The 15,254-nt window shown below is 44.7% G+C and overlaps 1 protein-coding gene across 2 annotated transcripts in view; it reads left to right on the top strand.

The window, feature by feature from the left end:
* Positions 1 to 15,254, top strand: part of TRAK2 (trafficking kinesin protein 2) — a 79,478-nt gene that overhangs the window by 5,111 nt on the left and 59,113 nt on the right. The window contains exon 1 of one of the 2 annotated variants that reach the window (XM_040441889.1): positions 1,049 to 1,190. The exons of the other annotated variant lie outside the window; for it this stretch is intronic. The gene's annotated coding sequence lies outside the window, so the exon portion shown is untranslated. Of the gene's footprint in view, positions 1 to 1,048; positions 1,191 to 15,254 lie in introns of those variants that run through there. 2 annotated transcript variants of the gene reach the window in all.

Below are 15,254 nucleotides of genomic sequence, written 5' to 3'. Positions count from 1 at the left end.
GATGGGCAAGTTTACTCATTTGGCTGGGAGTTATCAACTATGAATGGATATCAGAAAAAACTCTAAATGCGACCTAATCATAGCTTTTGAGGCCACGTAGAGTCCACTTATGGTGGTAACAGCACCTTGTTAGCTGAAAGAAACTTCCAGCGAGTGAATGTGACATGCAGGATGGTTCCCCCACTGATTGCACTTCTAAAAGGCCCTTTACATAGCAATTATCTGGCGGTGTAAAGGTGCCGCCGATGACCAGTGAAACACTCGTTCATTGGGTGGTTCAGTCGTTTATGTAGGCACATAAATGATCGTTTTCCGGCAGGAGATCCTGCTGCTGACAAGCAATGATTCTGTAGGGGAAGGAGCGATGGCATTAGCGATCACTCCTCCCCGTACTGTGGAGGTTTCCGTGTATAGACCGGGCTGCAGTAGCCTCTTGTCGATTAGCCCTATTTATTGGGACCAAATCATGAGTGGATCCCACAGCAACGCAAACTGTAAGCCGCTGCAGAAATCCAATAGTTTTTTTTTTATTTCACCTTAAAATGTCAGTTTTTTTTAGCCATTTCCAGATTATTGGATGCCCGATCAGTGGATCTTTAAAGTCCTGCTTTGCTTGAAAAGGAAAGACGTGAAATGTGTGCAGTCCTTGCTTTGTGCCGTGGACAAAGAACCGTTTTCCCCTGGTTCCGAGAGCTTTTGTGTTTTAGAGACTTTTTGGCTTTAGAGTCTTTAATCTTCTGTGACAAGCTTCTTATAAGACTAGAGTAATTAAAGTGGACTTGAAAAGGGATAATCCTCCACACTACTGGCGGAGCCAGAAGCGGCACAGTGAGGAGACTGGCACGCCCTGGACGAAACCATCATGCATGCCCCTGGCTGGTACACTTGGCAGCGGGAATCCTTTAGGAAGTGAGATGTGTCCGACGTCCCATCATGTCTCTTGTCACGCCTGTGTGTCTAATGCTCGGGCCTGCACACGTTCCTTCAGCAAGCAGGATGTGCTGCTTGTCATTAGTGCGGGCGGTCACGTGGCGAGGGCTGGTTTTATTTTGAGCTGCATTGTGCGGTGGTGAGGGGAGAGCGAGGCACGCAGGGCATACATGGATTGTGCAGGCTTGGGGTGAACCCTTTCTTGTCCATGGAGGAAAAACACGTCTGATGGAGCAGTGGATGACCGCATCCTGGACATGGTGAGGGCATCACACGGTCTATGGCATTGTGTAGGTTCTGACTGTATTTTACGCTGGCATTTCCTGTACACCACCCCTCCTGGCCTTGCCAATGTCATGTTGTATGTGAATCCGGGTTATATGAATGAATCATAACTAGTTCGTGCTATGTTTAATGCTATGGGAGCATTTATCATGTGCAGCATTTTTGAAGTCCGTTTTCTTGAGGCCTTGTTCACATTTCCGTTTTTCACATACATGTGCTATCTGCATTTTCATCTGGCAGCACATGTACCCATTGATTTTAACACTTGTTCACACATCCGTAGATTTTCGCCCATTTACTCACTCGCTGGGACATGCCCTACTTTGGTCAGGGATGCAGACCAGTCCGTTTTTTGCTGACCACTGGTAAGGGATGCTCTGGAAATGAATTTTCAGCTGAGTATTGTCCATGGAATGCGGATGACAGACGGAGGGCAAAAAAATGGACACACGGACCAAGCATTTATCCTTCACAGATGAAACGCGGACGGATTTTTTCCACAGACATGCAAGTGTGAATGAGACCTGAGGCAGCCTTACTCTTATTTCTGACAAATCTATTAAAATTTTACTATCTGTAGGGAAAGACCCCTTCTGTGGGAATTACCGCCCTATTTCATTAATTAACGTAAACATTAAATTATACGCTAAAATGATATCCCTTCACCTTCAGCGGCTCATTCCTTAATACATCTGGAACAGGTGGCGTTTGTTCCAGGCCGCGAGGGTAGGGACCGTACCAATAAAACTATGTCCCTCATCTCGGCGGCAAAACGCTCCATCTCACCACTTTGCCTACTGACAGTCGATGCCGAAAAGGAAGCTGGAGGTTTTTGGGGGCTACTTTATGCCAGTTGGGCTTAGGACTAAGGGTGAGAGAGTGGATCATGGCACTTAACCATAACACCTCAGCTCAGATGAGAGTCAATGGGTCCCTGTCTGACCCCTGTTTCCTGTATATTCTGGTGATGGCGTCTCTGGCTAACGCTATGACATAACTCTTCCATACGGGGAACTGAGGGGGGGGTCCCTATTAGCTGATTATCCCTGACTTTTGATCCTCTCACCTAGGATAGGTCTACCCGCTATCCTTAGGGAGTTTAATATATAGTAGACTGAGTAATTTTAAGGTTAAAGTACATAAATCTGAAATGCTCAAGTGCAACATCTGAGTGAGGTCTTCCCGTTTCGTTGTCAGACCAAGGCTAAATGCACACGGTCAGGATTGTGTGCGGAAAATCCACACCGTAGGTCATGTACATTGTATTCTATGAGAATTAGTCATTCTCAATGCACACGATGTTGATTTATTTATTTTTTTCCTCACAAATTTTGACCTGCGGTGCGGATTTTTAAATCCGCAGCATGGCAATTTATTTTATTTTTTTATGACCGGATTTTCTTCATTCACTTAGTAAAATCCGCACCAAATCAGCATGCAAATCTGCACCAATTGATGCGGATTGACCGCAAGGATTTGCCTGCGAACACCTGTGGATTTCAGCGCGGATTCTCCGCCCATGAATCCTGAATGTGTGCATGTACCCCAACTCTGTTAAATATTTGCCATTTCATTCATTTGCCTGCTGATCCATCGAAAGCTTTTTTGCTCAATTCTAAACCTATGTTCTCAGAGCTAGATCTTCATAAATGGGATCAGTTGCCTCTTTCGTGGTTTGGGAGGGTGAATGTTCTTAAAATGGGTACACTTCCTAAGCTTCTTTATCTTTTCCAAACACTGCCCCTTGCCCTTTCTGAGTAATCTTAAGCGACTGACCTCTAAGTTTTTGTGGAAGGGTTGTAGGCCTAGACTGAGGCATAAGGTTCTCACAGACTTCAGGGGGAGTTGGATTGCCCAATTTCACTCTTTATTATAGAGCCAGTATTAGCAACTGTATCTTGGACTTATTCCACCATAGAACTGACAAACTCTGGGTCCAGATGGAACATGCAAGACATACAGTCCAAACCGAAGGGATCTTTTGGGTGCCAGATGAAGTATCTCTCCACTCCACTGATCTTTTACCAGAGGGGAACACTCTTAGGTATTTACAATTAAGGAGCTATGTTTCCTCTCTCCCTTCCGTCCCTCATGCACTCCACTCTTACCCCATTTGAGAAGTTATGCTTCTCCTCTACCATCCCTACTCGCGGGATTCCAGTGTTATATGGAGTGGTGAGGGAGAGAGGAGTACCCCGCCCTTCTTGAAAGCATAGGAGAAGCTACAGACCTCTTTCACAAAGGATCAATGGAATATGGTCTTTGATCTTACTCACAAAATGTCCATCTCATGTAGATTTCAAGAGACCGATTCTATCTCACTGGTACGTGACGCCTATACGTCTCCAACGGATCATTCCGCAAACCTCTCCTTTGTGTTGGAGATGTGGATCTGCACAGGGCTTCATGCTACACATATGGTGGTCATGCCCGTTCCTGACTGTTTCCTCTCTCTATAATCACCTATACAGAGATTCTGTGGCCCTCATACCTCCTATGGCCCTCTAGTCTATATTCCCTGGTCAGCTTAGTAGGATACGCAAGGGCCTTCTAGGGTTCTTTCTTATGGCAACACAAAGGATAAGTTCTAGACATTGGAAATCCACCGCCCCTCCGACCGGGCTTGACTGGACAGAGGCCCTTAATGATGAGAATGGAGGAACTTAGAGCTGAAGTCTCTGAATCTCAGGAGATTTTTTATTAAGCGATGGAGGCCGTGGTCTGATCTCCGGTCTTTTCCTGGTTTTACCTGCAGGGCGACGGGTAGCACACCATAGTATGCAGGATTTATGAATGTAATACCGCTGTGAGAGTTATAGGCTGCTAAGTATCTGTTACTCCTTGACTGCTGGTTCTGTTTTTTCCCCCGGATCCTTCCCCATGTACTTTCGTACTGCATTTGTCCTTGTGATGTCGATTTGTTCTGTTGCCTAATTTTATATTTAAAATTGTCTGCACCGACTGGATTCTTTTTACCTTTGCTTTTGCTGATCTATGTATATGTACTTAGTGCATTATTGTTCATGCAGACTGGCTTAATAAAAACTATTTGACCCTAAAATGTCACACAATGTTGATAAATGTGTTTCTGTCTGGAATGAGGTGGGACAACAAAACTGCAACATTTTAAAAAGGCATAATTCATAAATGTGTGTAAATTCTGGCCAAGCAGCATCCACGTATACAAACTGACATACCTGGCGGAAATGGCTCTTAAAGGGGTTTTCCAGGACCCTTATATCGCGAGATCAGGTCATCAGCATGTGCTCGGTGGGGTCTGACACATGGCACCCCTGCCAATCAGCTGTGATTACCAACCACTGCCGCTATGCAATGTATGACCTAAAAAGAGACCACAACGCTCACCGGAGCACCACGGCATCTTCTATCAGCAGAACGCCACCGATCAGATATTGATGGCCTATCCTCATCAGTATATAAATCCTAGAAACCGCTTATTATTAATAAATGCATTCATCAGCAGATAAGACACAATGTAGGAGTAAAATGCACCAGAAACAAAGTGCAAATACCTTGATGAGTGTGGGCCGATATATTTTACTATGTGGCCAAGGGAGAGATGAGCGATTCCAATGTAAATGAGACGGCTCTGCGTGACGGCTGTGATTGTGATGGCAGCTGCTGGAGGACACAGCCAAGGGACCAGATGCCTGGAGAGGACACCACGGCATTAGGACATCGTGTGATTAATGGCAGAGCCTTACTTACGTCTCTATCCAAGGGCAGCTTAGGCCTGCTCTACTCATTTAATTGGGTTCAGATATCTAAAACAAAAATGCTGTGTTACACGCCCTTCCCTTTTCAGCATTTGTTTTTCTTTTCTTCGTGAAGGTTGAAATTTGGTTAAAGTTTGATTTGGAGAAAAGCAGACTATAAAAGATTGTTTTATGATTGTTCTTTCTTTTTTTATAGATGTGATTTTATCCATTTTATAACCATGGCTGTAAATGTATGACTGCGCTCAGCATACCTGTTCTAGCACAGCCCCTGTAGGACTTCATGGTTTCTGTGCTCTGCCAGGTGCTGTGTGTATGGGGTATTCTTTAATGCCAGTATGCCCCTAGTATGGCATGATTTGGTTTTTCAGACAGCATGTGGAGCTACGGCAATCCTGGACCTCAGTGACCGCTTTATTCAGGCTTCTTACAAAATCTAGTTGTTTGAAGGGGTTGTCAGACTTCATATCGTCCACCCAGCGGGATCTGTCGAGGGAAGCATATTTTCCTGCTCCCCAGCACTCAGTGCCAGCTCTGTGCGTCCACCTATAGATTTGCACCTATAAAACTGGCGGACCTGTTGCAGGTGTGATTGGCAGCTGAAGCCATCGGTGTTGCTGAGAAAAATTATGTTTTCATATATGCAAATGGGCTTCTAGGAGCAACGGGGGCGTTGCCATTACACCTAGAGACTCTGCTCTCTCTGCATCTGCTGAGCCCTCTGCACTTTGACAGGGCTGGACATGATGACGTTTACACTGCCTGGCCCTGTCAAAGTGGAGAGCGCTCGGCAGTTGCAGAGAGAGCAGAGTCTCTAGGTGTCATGGCATCACCCCTGTTGCTCCTAGAGGCTCATTTGCACATGTGAAAACATTTTTCTCAGCAATGCGGGCACATAAGAACATGAGACCAACACAGATGCCGTCAGCTGCCAAGCGCCCATGGTCAGCCAGTTTCTTAGGTACAAATCTGCTGACAGATGCCCTTTAACTGCACTTCAGTCTCCACAAAGACTGGCCTCAGTGGTGATGTGTCACCAATCAGTATGTCGCTGCTGTGTCTCGTGCCACTCATCGACACGTCTCTGCTGCCGTCAGTCATTGGCTGCAGAGATGCACATGACCTTGTCCATGCCATTAGTATACATGCAGGGACTAAAGCACTGTGACGACAGAGGATGGACTCGCACTGCCAGAAACGAGCATCAGGGAACAGGTAACTATGTTAATCTCGGTGGGTCCTTCTGGATAGGGAGGTATATAGAAAAACAATATGAAGTTGGACAACCCCTTTAAGAAGTATTTCTATATTATACATTATATACACCCCAATCAACCTTTATTGGTGTGTGTGTATATTTTGTGTAGGCCCTCATTGAGCCATCAGAACAGCTCTGACCCATCGAAGCACGAGTCCTCTTAAAGTGGATTTTGGTATCTGGTCCCAAAACATCTAAAGCAAATCCTTTAAGGCAGAGTTCACATCGCCGTTCAGCCTTTCCGTTCTCCTGTTCCGTTATAGGAGCAGGAGAATGGAAAGGACGGCTTCGGCACGTAACTGAGCCGAACGGAGCCTACCGACCCTATAGACTATAATGGGGTCCGCTAGGTTTCCACTCGGAGGAAGGTTTTTGAAGTGGAGACAGAAGTTGTGCACGCAGGACTTTTGTCTCCGCTTCAAAAATCTTCCTCTGAGTGGAAACCTAGTGGACCCCATTATAGTCTATAGGGTCGGTAGGCTCCGTTTGCTCAGTTACGTGCCGAATTTGTCCTTTCTGTTCTCCTGCTCCTATAACGGAGCAGAAGAAAGGAAAGGCTGAACGGTGATGTGAACTCTGCCTCCCTATAAAGACTCCTCAGGTGGCATCTTTATGGATCAGACTTGTTTTTCATACGTATCCCACAGATCTGGGGAAATTGGAGGCCAAGTCAACACTCTTTTTAAACCGTCCCTGAACAGAACAGTGTATTATCCTGCTGGAAGAGGCTACTGCCATTAGGGAACACCATTGTTTAGGTTGTTGGTACTTGTCAAATTAGCAACCACAGGAATACCAGGACTTAAAGGGGTTATCCCATTATTAATGTAAAAAATGGACAACATGTAGTACATGACAATCTCTAACAAAGCTAGACCCAGCCCTGTACCTCACATGGATCCTTAGACCTCCCCATTCATTGCTCTAATTACTCTGCTTGATTTATATCAAGCTGGCAGCTCAGGGGGCATGTCCTTTCTGCTGCAGCTCTTTCCCCATCACAGCTCATGAGGCAGTTGAAGGTGGACAGAAAAATAAGGAAAGGAACCGACAGCAGGTGGCGCTATACAGATACATTTTATTGAATAACTTGGGGTACTTTCACACTTGCGTTTTTCTTTTCCGGCATAGAGTTCTGTCCTAGGGGCTCTATACCGGAAAAGAACTGATCAGTTTCATCCCCATGCATTCTGAATGGAGAGCAATCCGTTCAGGATGTCTTCAGTTCAGTCTTTTTGACTGATCAGGACGGAGATAATACTGCAGCATGCTACGGTTTTATCTCCAGCCAAAAATCCGGAACACTTGCCTGAATGCCGGATCTGGCATTTTTTTTCATAGGAATGTATTAGTGCAATGCCGGATCTGTCCTTCCGGTCTGCACATGCGCAGACCGAAAAAAAAAAAAAAAAAAAAAAATGCCGGATCCGTTTTTTCCAGATGACACCGGAAAGACTGATCCGGCATTTCAATGCATTTGTAAGACGGATCAGGATCCTGATCGTCTTACAAATGCCATCAGTTGGCATACGTTTTGCCGGATCCGGCAGGCAGTTTCAGCGACGGCCTGATCATTTTTACACTGCCTGGCCCTGTCAACCAAAATGCAGAGGGGGCGGCAACAAATTGTCCCTGTTCCCCACAGTGACGTAGGACGTTGCCTTGACAACCCACAAGCAAAAATCAAGTGAAAGGAAAAAAGGGATACAACATGTAGGATTGTGACACAAAGTATCAGTATTCCATCAACGTTGTTGCAATATCTATAAAAAAAAAAGCAAAATAAACATATGAACAGTAATGTATAATACAGCATGGTGTATGTAGCGGCTGAAAGGCTGGGACGTGCCGAAACACATGCTGTTGTATCAGGCTACGTTCACATCCCCGGTGAATGTTCCCGGCAGAAAAAAGCCTGCTGGTGTTCACCGGACCTGCCATTGCTGGATTCTACAGATCACTGCCAGATCCCTATTGACTATTATGAGATCCGGCATAAATGCCAGGTGTCGGTCATCATTCATGCCGGATCATCTCTAACTCATATTATATGAGTGCTGGGATCTTTCTATTGAATAATCTGCTGGGAAGGCTTAAAGGGTTTGCCCCACAAAAAATATTCTGCAGTTTTCAAACCAGCATCTGGATTTGAATACTTTTGTAATTAAATGTAATTAATCACACTTGCGGTAGAGTGGGGATCTGGCAGTGATCTGTAGAATCCAGCAATGCCGGGTCCGGTGAACACCAGCAGGCTTTTTTCTGCCGGGGATGTGAACGTAGCCTGATACAACAGCATGTGTTTCGGCACGTCCCAGCCTTTCAGCCGCTACATACACCATGCTGTATTATACATTACTGTTCATATGTTTATTTTGCTCTTTTTTTTTTATAGATATTGCAACAACGTTGATGGAATACTGATACTTTGTGTCACAATGCTACATGTTGTATCCCTTTTTTCCTTTCACTTGATTTTTGCTTGTGGGTTGTCAAGGCAACAACGTCCTACGTCACTGTGGGGAACAGGGACAATTTGTTGCTGCCCTCTCTGCATTTTGGTTGACAGGGCCAGGCAGTGTAAAAATGATCAGGCCTGCCTATCTGTCCTATCAACCAGCGCAGAAAGCAGAGCCTCTAGGTGTAATGGCAACGCCCCCGTTGCTCCTAGAGGCTCATTTGCATACATTAAAACATCATTTTTCTCAGCAATGCGGACACATATGAACATGGGACCAACACATCAGCTGCCAAGTGCACATGTAACAGGTCAGCCAGTGTCATAGGTACAAATCTGCTGACAGATGCCCTTTTGAATTTTTTTATTTATTTTTAAGGGGAAATGGGGTAATAGCAGTTTGGAAATGTTTCTTTGTTTCTTACTTGTGTCGCTTACCATGAGGTTTAAAGTCCATTATTCACCATGGTCAATGCTATAAAACCAGACATACTGCCTGGTTGGGTTGATCATGGTGAATTCAGTGAGCCCTCTGTGGCTGCAATTGGAGTGAACACTGAGGGGCGCTCTCCTAGTCTCTGAGCACTGAATCTCCTCCTCCAATTTGAAAAAATGCCAGGAAACAGTCTTTAAAAGAGTTGCCCTGAAAGTAGACAACCCTGGGGAACGCCCTACATTAAAAAGGAATCGGTACTTACCTGGCAGATCCTGCTCTGCCGCTTCTTCTCTATTTACTCAGCTGCAGTGGTCAAGTCCTTACTGGTGCTCGAAAGAGGCCAGTGATGGTCTGCAGTGGCCACATGTTATTGATCTGGCATCACCACTGCAGCCCCGTAAACAGTGCGCGTCTGATCTGTCAGGTAAGTACTGATCAGTTATTTACTGCAGGCTGATCCCCAGGGCTGTCCTGAAATGAGACAACCCATTTAAATGCAACTAGAAAAAACGAATGCTTTTGTTCCTAGAATGGCAAGTAGACACCTCCTCCTGCACAAGTCCCCTGGATCTGCGCTTGCACCCGATGCTTTCACTTGTCATTCACCACCGGCGCAGATTGTACTGGTACCCAAGAACAGCCCGCCATCTTGTAACCCATTGACGCAAAGGATGCCTGATATGTTTACTCCACCGATACAAGGGCAGCCGAGGGCCTTCACTATGACAGCTGGAGGATAGTATAAAGCCATGTATGGTGCACACATGACTGTGTATGGCATTTTAAGAAATGCTATTGTAAATTGGCCAGCCCGTCATTACATGATTATCAATTGGTTAAATTACATGGAGCATAGTAGTGTAAATTGTATACAGGAAGCTGAGGAAAGATTCTCAGTATAGAACAATTCAAGAACCTTAAAACGGAAGAAAACAATTGGAAAGAGGAAACGGAGTCTGAGTGGAACGCGTCTTCTGCTTATAGAGTACGTTATATATTTATTTGCAGATTGTTCATAGTTTCATTGTCTGTTTCAATTTAAAAGTTTAACTTCTGAATGCAGTGTACAGTTGCAAGAAAAACTAACACTTCTGTTACACCTGCAGATCATCTAGGCCAGGGGTGCCCATCCTGCGCCCTCCAGCTGTTGCAAAACTACAACTCCCAGCATGCCCTGACAGCCTACATCAGGGCATCATGGGAGTTGTACTTTTACAACAGCTGGAGGGCCTCAGATTAAGCGACTGTCAGGGAGAAAGCGTTCATTCCTGGCAATTGCCTGCTTTTTGGTGGAGGAGACCACTGCTATTATGTGCAGCGATCTCCTCCATACAGTGCATAAAGATCCTTCTATCTTCATTCAGCAGGACCTGCGCTGACCTCACCACGTCATCAAAGGTCCTTTTGCAGGTCCTGAAAGAAGATGATGCTGGCTGCGCGAACAACAGGATGAGGGGAGTTAATTAATTTTTATTTTTTTAAGAAAATAAAAGCACACAGCCCTGTAGAACCGGTATATTGCGGACATGCTAGCAGCGATCTAGCCGTGCATGTCCGCAGCTCTATAGCCCAAAACTTGGTGACAGAATCCCTTTAAAAACCCCATTTAGAGAACGCTCGTCCATGCCTGTAGTGTAACTGCACATGCGCTGCTTTTCCTAATCTGCCCAAGAGCAGCGCATGTCCAGTCTGCCACTGGTGCGCTCCCTGTTCCGTCTGACGGGAATCCGCTTATTCCTGTCAGAGTTCGGCGCGGGGAGCCTAGTAAGAGCGCGTCTGATCTCCTGACCGTAATTCACAAACATCAGAGCAATGGGAGCGTACGGCATCTCTGTACACACTGATGCTGTACGCTCCAGGGCACCAGCACTGAAAGGGTATCCAGCAGTAAAATAACCCACACTTCATACACCCGCAGACAATACCTTACCCCTACATGGAGCTCCAATTGCCTGCTATCTGTGAATGGGATCGTACAGCATCAGTGTGTACAGAGATAGGGTGCGCTCCCATTCACAGATAGCAGGCAAGAGGAGCTCCCTGTAGGGGGGAGGGGGATGCAGCCCTAATCGGAGCCCAGTAAAGTACATTTTTCAGTAGTAAAATGGAATATACAGTGGATATAAAAAGTCTACACACCCCTGTTAAAATGTCAGGTTTCTGTGCTGTAAGAAAACGAAATCACAGAATTGCAGTGGCCAATATGGGGGAACTGCTCAAACCCCAAACACTAGCGTGTTTCTCATTGGGCGAGCAGTCCCACCGCTGCGGTGGGACTGCTCGCCCAATGAGAAACACGCTACAGTGTTTGGGGTTTGAGCAGTTCCCCCATATTGGCCACTGCAATTCTGTGATTTTGTTTTATATGTATTGAATGTGCCTTCATCTGGCAATTGAACATTCCTTTGCACCTAGAAACCTCCATCACATGGTCTGATATGGGTGTGGCTTACAGTCTGGCTTTGTTCACATTGCACTGGCTGTCCTGCTAGGCGGTTGTGTGGAAGCTTGGCTGTGAGATGGATTACATCACCTTCAGACCTTGTTCACACCATAGTTAGCGTAGTGGTAGGACCCCTTGCCATGCTGAGTGACCGTGACGTGGTGCATGATGGGCTCCGATATTTTCCTGACAGGAATATATTGGCAAAAGTCTCAGCTTTTAATATCTGCTTGTATGACTAGCTAGTATAGTCAGTGGCATATTCGTTTGGTGCATTTTCTTCAGTGATTTCTGTAAGAAAATGAGACAAAGATAAATCATTTCAGAACTTTTTCCACCTTTTTAATGTGACCTATAAACTGTACTATTCAATTGAAAAACAAACTTTATTTATTTAATGCACTTATATAGCGCTACTATATTCCGCAGCGCTTTACAGACATTAGCATCCAACTGTCCCCAAACTGAAATCTTTTAGGTAGAGGAAAGAAAAAATATAAAAATAAAATATGGTTGCATAAGTGTGCACACTGTTAAACTAATACTGTGTTGGAGCACCTTTTGATTTTATTACAGCACTCAGTCTTTTTGGGTATGAGTCTATCAGCATGGCACATTTTGACTTGGCAAGATTTGCCCACTCTTCTTTGCAAAAACACTCCAAATCTGTCAGATTGCGAGGGCATCTCCTGTGCACAGCCCTCTTCAGATCACCCTGCAGATTTCGGATTCAGGTCTGGGCTCTGGCTGGGCCATTGCAAAACCTTAATCTTCTTCTGGTGAAGCCATTTCTTTGTTGATTTAGATGTATGCTTTGGGTCGTTGTCATGCTGAAATATGAAGTTCCTCTTCATGTTCAGCTTTCTAGCAGAAGCCTGAAGGTTTTGTGCCAATATTGACTGGTATTTGGAACTGTTTATAACAGGGCTTGACAAATTTCCTTGGAATCTAGGAGCCAGCTAAAAAAGTTAGGAGCCGTTTTTTTTGTTTTTTTTTACCTTTTATAAAGCCTTATTTTGAGCGACAAAAATAACACCTCTTAAATTAACATTATAAAGAAGTCTAGAACCAAACAACATGGTCATTGTTTATTATCAGTGTACTGTGACGTCACTGTGTGTATAATCCCTGCGCTGTGACGTCACTGTGTGTATAATCCCTGCGCTGTGACGTCACTGTGTGTATAATCCCTGCGCTGCAGCTGACAGAACTGAGATCCCTTCCCCAGGATGTTTGGTCCGGGCTCATTCATCTCATAGAACTGCAGCTATGAAGTCCACAGCGTATTGCAGCAAATACCAGCAAAATGGATAAGATTTTACCAAAAATCCTCACACTTTATAAAATCCACACGGAAATGAACCTACTGTGCACATTTCAAATCCGCACCGTGGTAATCTATGATTTCACCACGTGTAACTGATCGTGGCTGAATTCCACAGCAAATCCACACGCTACGTGTAGAGTCTGATAAAAATCCACAACAGGTAATCCTCTGTGGAAAATATTTCCATTGGAATTACCCTAGGAATACTGAGGGGCCTTCCAGCTCTCTCATGGATTGTCACCAAGCTTTCCTGGTCTCCTAGTCCTGAGGAGAACATATCTCAGTACGGGAACATATAGAGAAGTTATCAGATGATTTAGCCATTCAGGAGTCTTATGGCAGCTCCTTGGAGACCTGTGTGGTATACAGCCTGTCACCCAGCTTTCCTGAGGAGAATATATCTCAGTACGGGAACATATAGAGAAGTCATCAGATGATTTAGCCATTCAGGAGTCTTATGGCAGCTCCTTGGAGACCTGTGTGGTATACAGCCTGTCACCCAGCTTTCCTGAGGAGAACATATATCACTACGGGAACATATAGAGAAGTTATCAGAGGATTTAGCCATTCAGGAGTCTTAGTTCTCATAGGAGCTGCAACCCGGCTTTCCAAGACTCCTGAATGGGTAAATCATATGATAACGTACAGTCAGGTCCAAAAATATTGGGACATCAACGCAATTCTAACATTTTTGGCTCTATACACCACCACAATGGATTTGAAATGAAACAAACAAGATGTGCTTTAACTGCAGACTGTCAGCTTTAATTTGAGGGTATTTACATCCAAATCAGGTGAACGGTGTAGGAATTACAACAGTTTGTATATGTGCCTCCAACTTGTTAAGGGACCAAAAGTAATGGGACAGAATAATAATCATAAATCAAACTTTCACTTTTTAATACTTGGTTGCAAATCCTTTGCAGTCAATTACAGCCTGAAGTCTGGAACACATAGACATCACCAGACACTGGGTTTCATCCCTGGTGATGCTCTGCCAGGCCTCTACTGCAACTGTCTTCAGTTCCTGCTTGTTCTTGGGGCATTTTCCCTTCAGTTTTGTCTTCAGCAAGTGAAATGCATGCTCAATCGGATTCAGGTCAGGAGATTGACTTGGCCATTGCATAACATTCCACTCCTTTTGCTTAAAAAACTCTTTGGTTGCTTTTGCAGTATGCTTTGGGTCATTGTCCATCTGCACTGTGCCATCCAATGAGTTCTGAAGCATTTGGCTGAATATGAGCAGATAATATTGCCCGAAACACTTCAGAATTCATCCTGCTGCTTTTGTCAGCAGTCACATCATCAATAAATACAAGAGAACCAGTTCCATTGGCAGCCATACATGCCCACGCCATGACACTACCACCACCATGCTTCACTGATGAGGTGGTATGCTTAGGATCATGAGCAGTTCCTTTCCTTCTCCATACTCTTCTCTTCCCATCACTCTGGTACAAGTTTATCTTGGTCTCATCTGTCCATAGGATGTTGTTCCAGAACTGTGAAGGCTTTTTTAGATGTCGTTTGGCAAACTCTAATCTGGCCTTCCTGTTTTTGAGGCTCACCAATGGTTTACATCTTGTGGTGAACCCTCTGTATTCACTCTGGTGAAGTCTTCTCTTGGTTGTTGACTTTGACACACATACACCTACCTCCTGGAGAGTGTTCTTGATCTGGCCAACTGTTGTGAAGGGTGTTTTCTTCACCAGGGAAATAATTCTTTGGTCATCCACCACAGTTGTTTTCCGCGGTCTTCCGGATCTTTTGGTGTTGCTGAGCTCACCGATGCGTTCCTTCTTTTTAAGAATGTTTCAAACTGTTATTTTGGCCACGCCCAATGTTTTTGCTATCTCTCTGATGGGTTTGTTTTGTTTTTTCAGCCTAATGATAGCTTGCTTCACTGATAGTGACAGCTCTTTGGATCTCATCTTGAGAGTTGACAGCAACAGATTCCAAATGCAAATAGCACACTTGAAATGAACTCTAGATCTTTTATCTGCTCATTGTAATTGGGATAATGAGGGAATAACACACACCTGGATATGGAGCAGCTGAGAAGCCAATTGTCTCATTACTTTTGGTCCCTTAACAAGTGGGAGGCACATATGCAAACTGTTGTAATTCCTACACCGTTCACCTGATTTGGATGTAAATACCCTCAAATTAAAGCTGACAGTCTGCAGTTAAAGCACATCTTGTTCGTTTCATTTCAAATCCATTGTGGTGGTTTATAGAGCCGAAAATGTTAGAATTGTGTCATGTCCCAATATTTATGTACCTGACTGTATATAAATGTTCCTATACTGAGATATATTCTCCTCAGGAGACCAGGAAAGGCTACTTTCACACTAGCGTTCGGAGCGGATCCGTCTGATGT

This window comes from Bufo bufo, chromosome 7 (genome assembly GCF_905171765.1).
Source record: "Bufo bufo chromosome 7, aBufBuf1.1, whole genome shotgun sequence".
NCBI classification, from domain to species: domain Eukaryota; kingdom Metazoa; phylum Chordata; class Amphibia; order Anura; family Bufonidae; genus Bufo; species Bufo bufo.
Note: the sequence above shows the minus strand (reverse complement) of the source record. Positions and strands in the feature narration are given on the sequence as shown.